This window comes from Petaurus breviceps, unplaced genomic scaffold, assembly GCF_028583685.1.
Source record: "Petaurus breviceps papuanus isolate PSGF00001 unplaced genomic scaffold, PetGlider_PUasm1.0 90769, whole genome shotgun sequence".
NCBI lineage: Eukaryota > Metazoa > Chordata > Mammalia > Diprotodontia > Petauridae > Petaurus > Petaurus breviceps.
The window spans coordinates 16,434,478-16,440,477 of record NW_027187341.1 but is presented as its reverse complement, the minus strand read 5'-3'; positions in this window follow the sequence as shown (position 1 = coordinate 16,440,477).

Here is a 6,000-nt window from a genome sequence, read left to right as displayed (position 1 = left end):
GGAAGGAAGGAAGGAAGGAAGGAAGGAAGGAAGGAAGGAAGGAAGGAAGCTCATGGTTAATGTGGATCATATGTACTCTTTTTCTGGAAGCTGGAATTTGGTAAAATAAGCATAAGAAACAGAAAACTGAATAATGGAAGCTATACTTTTTTTGAGGTGGGGGGGGCCTTAAATTTATACAGGTTTACCTTCTCACTTTTTTAAAAATTTTGAGCCCATGGGTCTTGCAAATAAAGGGATAGTCCAAAAAAAGCCCCCTCTATTCTGTGGTTCCAGCATTTCTTGCAATAGGTTCTTTTTTCTTATTCTAAATATGTCACCTCCTCCCAGTTTGCTCTGCTCCTCACCCCCCATCTGAAATCACCTATGCCTAGAACTTTCCATGATAGAAACTTTCTGACCAAGCTCACTATCTAGCCATATCATGACTGCAATATCAGAAGTCAGATTCCAGTGTTTTCTGGAAACCTGTACCTTCTTCCCTAAAAAACCCTTGTCCTTCATATGTGCCAGGGGACCCGTCCTGTCCTATGAGACAGAACCTAGGTATGTCCATGTCAAATTAGAAAGAGTGAGTGTCTGACATTACCTGGATGTGGGAGTTTTGAAGAGTGCCTCTTAGCAGATAATTGATGCTTTTCCACCTCCTGCAATGCCCTAAAGATTGGCTCAACCCAGGCACCAATCCCTCTTCATTGGCTGAATTGTGAATGTCTTCTGCCCCTCCAAAGATCCCATTATATCCTTATCTTTATGGCATATGTGACCTGAAACTTTTCAATCAACAATCTTTTATTAAGTACCTAGCTCTGACAATGCGTTCGTGTAATGGTAATGGTAATTTGAAGATCTTCCATGCCCCTTGTATTGGCAAGCAAACAGGTACTTAGCACCTTGTTTCAAGTTCATGATTGTGTCAAGTATTAAGATCGAGAACTTTTGAATACCACAGTAGGAGGATGTTGCTGATGTAACAGGAAGGGGCAGAACAGGGAGAAGCTAATACCATATATAAGGGAAAGCCCAAGCTAGAGAGCCAGAACTTCTGGGAGCAAGCAGCATTAAGGCTGAGCTGCTACAGTTAGAGAGTGAGAGATAGCTTCTTCTGAGAGCTGCTAAGAACTTCTGAGAGCCAGCCAGAGCTGCTGAGAACTTTTGAGAGCAAGCCGGAGCTGCTAAGAACTTCTGAGAAATGAGAAGAACTGAGAAAGAGAATTGAGAAGAAATGAGAAGAGAGAAGAACTAAGAGGAAGCACAACTGTGATGCCAAAATCCAAGAGGAGGGTCTTGCTCACATTTTCAGAGGTCCTGAACTATACTGATGATTTGTGTTGATTCCTCAGACCTTGCTGTTGGATCTATGTTGATTTCACAGGCAGAAAGTGAATTGATGAGGATGCCAGCAATGTGTATGAATGTTATTGTGTCTTTGTTAAGCTTTGTCTTCCCAGGAACAGAAACTGTGAAGGACTTGAGGTGGAAAGACACTGTGAACTTCAATATGGAAGAGGAACCATGGAAGCTGAGAGCCTGCCTCAAGTCAAGATGAAAAGATCTCTCCATGGGTTTTTAATGTAAACTGAGATCATGATTTACTGTGGCCTACAGGTGGAGAAATTTGACTTTTACATTTAGATGATTGAGAAGGACATCTCCAATTAAGAAGAAAGAAGGCTTTTTGATTGAATAGATTAAGATAATGTGACCTAGGGGTGGAAAGCTTTGACCTTTGTACTTTGTGATTGAATTAAAGACTTACTAAATGAATGTACTTTGTTTAAAACTTTGTGACCACTTTAGTGAAAGCCATGTGGCCATTTTAGTGATAAGTTGTTATGCTATAACATTGTGAATGCTGTACTTTGATTTCTATGAATGTTTTGTCTTAGTTTGTTACTGAATAAATAGAGAGTTCACTATACTGTGTAATCGGAACCTTGAAACTGTTCACAGAAGCAGTCCTCTGGAAAGCTGCTCGTACTTGGCTTTATAGTGCAGCAACCTCATTATCAATATATACATCCCTGGGAAGTGCACTACCAAGGTAAGTGAATTTATCCAAAGCATTCAAAACTTCTCCATTTGCTTTAACTGATGGTTCTGAATATGAATAATGTAGTGGTGGCTGATAGAGAACCTGTGTTTTCTTGGTGTTAATTGTTAGGTCAAATTTAGCACAAGCAGCAGAGAATTGATCCATACTTTGTTGTATCTCAGCTTTGGAGGCTGTATTGAGTAAAACAGGAAATCATGCACCAACACTCCCTCCACTTTGATCTTGGCTTGTAGCCTTTTCAAGTTGAATAATTTGCCATCAAGGCAGTAGCTGATCTTGATGCTGTGCTCATCCTCACTGAAGGCATTTGACATGAAAACATCATGCTAAAAAGCATAGGAGCAAGCACACAGCTTTTTTCACTCCATTGGTGACTGGGAAAGCACAAGACCACTGTCTATTATCCAGAACCCAGGCAAGCATGCTGTCATGAAATTGATGTACAATGCTGATAAACTTCTCCAGGCAACCAGATTTTCACATAATTTTCCATGACTCATGACTAATAGTATCAAAGGCCTTGATCATATCTACAAACATAGTATACCTACCTCTGTTCTACTCCTGGCATTTCTCCTGGAGTTGTCAGGCAGCAAACACCCTATTAACTGTTTCTCAGCCCTTTCTGTAGCCATGCTGGCTCTTGGGTAGATGACCATCTTCCACGTGAAAGATCAGCCAATTAAGAAAGACTTTGGCAAGAATCTTGCCAGCAATGACTAAGAGAGAGTATTTGGGAGGATTCAAAGGAAAGTATGGGAGAGAAGAGGTATTAGACTGACTACCAAACTGAAGGTCTACAGAGCCGCTGTGCTGAACTCATTGTCGTATGCCTGTGGAACCTGGACAGTCTACCAGTGCCATGTCAGGAAACTGAATTGCTTCCATTTGAATTGTTTTATGAAGATTCTGAAGATCATCTGGCAGGATAAGGTACCAGACACTGAGGTCCTTTCTTGAACTGCCAAGCATTCAAACTCTGCTTCAAGAGACCAACTCTGTGGGCTGGCCACATTGCTAGAATGCAAAATATATACTTGCCAAAAAAGACTATTTTATGGAGAATTCACACAGTGCAAGCATTGACATGGTGGTCAGAAGAAGCAATACAAGGACACTCTCAAGGTCTCTCATAAGAACTTTGAAATTGATTGTGTAACATGGAAGACACTGGTACAGGACTACTCAGCATGGCATGCCCACATTAGAGAAGATGCTGTACTCTATGACCAAAGCAGAACTGAAACAGCTCAAAATAAACATGAGATGTGCAAATTTAGAGAATCCACCCCCAAATGTTCACATGGACTATTTGTGCCCAACCTGTGGTGAAGCATTGAGAGCTCGTATTGGTCTGATCTGCCACAGTTGAACACACTGAAACTTGACTCTAGCATAATGATGTCATTTTGATCCTCTTCAGGAACGAAGGACAATAACCAATTAAGTGCTTCTAGACAGACAAGTTTTGACCTTGGCTCTAGGAATACAAAAACAAAAAAACAGAAACAGTCCCTGACTTCAAGGAGTTTATATTCTACTGGAAGGAATCAATAAATATTCAGATAAGTAAATACATTTAGTAAACTAAGTAGCTAAGCACTTATTGTCTGAGATTCCTGGAGCCTACACCAATCCCTGACCTTTACCTGCCCTGGCTTCACTGTTCTGAGGTTGTCCAATGTAAAAAAGAGAAGTAAACTCCGTAATTTTCATATTCATCAGTTCCTCATCTCCACTTCAGTTAACCAGAGACAATTCTATTCAGGGCCCTATTCAAGAGGTTTTTAAAAAAAGAGTAATGAATAAAAAGTTACTCAATGTACAAACAAACATGTATTGGATAAGAAATTGGCTTATTCCCACACAGAAAAATGATTGCTAAACATAAAGGAATCACATGTGTATTTCAGAATGATTAACTTATCACTACTAACTAGTATGAGCCTTGTTGAGACATACACAATTCTTGAAAGGCTACTAATACGCTATTTCACTCTCATTGATCACAGGCTGATGAAATATTGTTTCTCTGCAATTTGTAACTATGCCCAAAGGGCTGTAAAACTTTGCATACCCTTTGACCCAGCAATACTACTTCTAGATCAATATCCCAAAGATATCATAAAAATGGGAAAAGAACCCACATGTACAAAAGTATTTACAGCAGCCCTTTTTGTGGTGGCCAAGAATTAGAAATTGAGGGGGTGCTCATCAATTGGGAAATGGCTGAACAAATTGTGATATAATAATGTAATGGAATACTATTGTTCCATAAGAAATGATGAGTTTACGGACTTCAGAAAAATCTGGAAAGACTTGCATGAACTGATGCTGAGTGAAGTGAGCAGAACCAATAGAACATTATAAACAGTAACAGCAACATTGTATGATGAACTTCTTTGTTAGATTTAACTCTTCTCAGCAATACAAGGATCTAAGACAATCTCAAAAGACTCATGATGGAAAATACTATCCATATCCAGAGAAAGAACTATGGAGTCTGAATACATATTGAAGCATACTATTTTCTCTCTTTTTTTGTTTCTTCTTTCTTGTGGTTTTTTTCCTTTGGTTCTAATTCTTCTTTACATGAATTAATATGGAAATATGTTTAATATTATTGTACACGTATATCCTATATCAGATTGCATGAAGTTTTGGGGAGCATAGAGTGGAGGGAGGGGGAGAAAATCTAAAACTCAAAATCTTATAGAAGTAAATGTTGAAAACTAAAAACAAATAAACAAAAATTTTAAAAAGGAAAGAAAAATGCTATCCACCCCCAGAAAAAGAACTGATGAATTCTGAGTGTAGATTGAAGCATACTTTTATTACTTTCTTCATTTTTCTTGCTTTTTGTGTATTTTTTTGCAACATGGCTAATGTGGAATTATGTTTTGCATAACCTCACACATATAATTGACAAAATATAGTTTCTCTGTCTCTTTTTATCTCTGTCTCTATCTCTGTTAGTCTGTCTGCATGTCTATCTCTAATCAATTCCTCCCTTAGCACTAGCCCACTAGAGTTGTTGCTGCTGCTACCATATCTATTCCTGCTTGCCAGCACTCACAGACATCCCAGAACTTCTTGATGTTTACCAAGGTGGATGCTAAAAGAAGAAAACATATAAGAAAGGCAAAGAATAACCTTTAAGGAGCCTTATGAAAGCTCCAACTAATTGAATCCATTCTCCACATGGGTGGCCCCTTACTCTCATTATGCCCATCCTCCCCTACCTATGCTAAAGTCACATCTTGTCACCTAGAAAGCTGTAACCAAAGGTATCTTCTTGTATCAAATGCAGCACCCAGTCACCAGGTAAGGGAATGACAAAGAGATGATTCAGTAGTACCCATCACATCATTCTAACATGCCAAAAAGTCCTTTTAGCTAAAGGCCACCATTTATCCAGGAACAGCCAGGAAAGCATCATTCCACAAAAAGCATTGAGTCTCCTTGTCCTCAGATCCTCCAAAAGCTTCCAGGAAAACTGGGCACCTGTTACCTAGAATTAACTCTATTGGGTTCATTCAACCTCACTACACACAACATGTATGCAAAGTAATATGAAATGGAAGAGGTTTTAAAAAGTAGAAGAATTGTCCAATGATACTGCTACTGAATCTAAGAAAGAAGAAAAAACCCATACTTAAAATAATATTTATAGCAGTTTTTATAGTAGCAAACAACTAGATATCAAGGGGGTTACCCATCTCTTGGGAAATGGCTAAACAAATTATGGCACATGAATGTAATGGAATACTATTGCACCATAAGAAATGAAAAAGTGAATAATTTCAGAGAAAAATGGAGAGACCTCCATGGAATTGATGGAAAGTAGAACGTACAGAACCAAGAGAACAATTTATAGAATATTATAAAGAAAAATAATTTTGAAAGACTGGAGAACTTTAATCAATGAAAAAGACAAACGATTC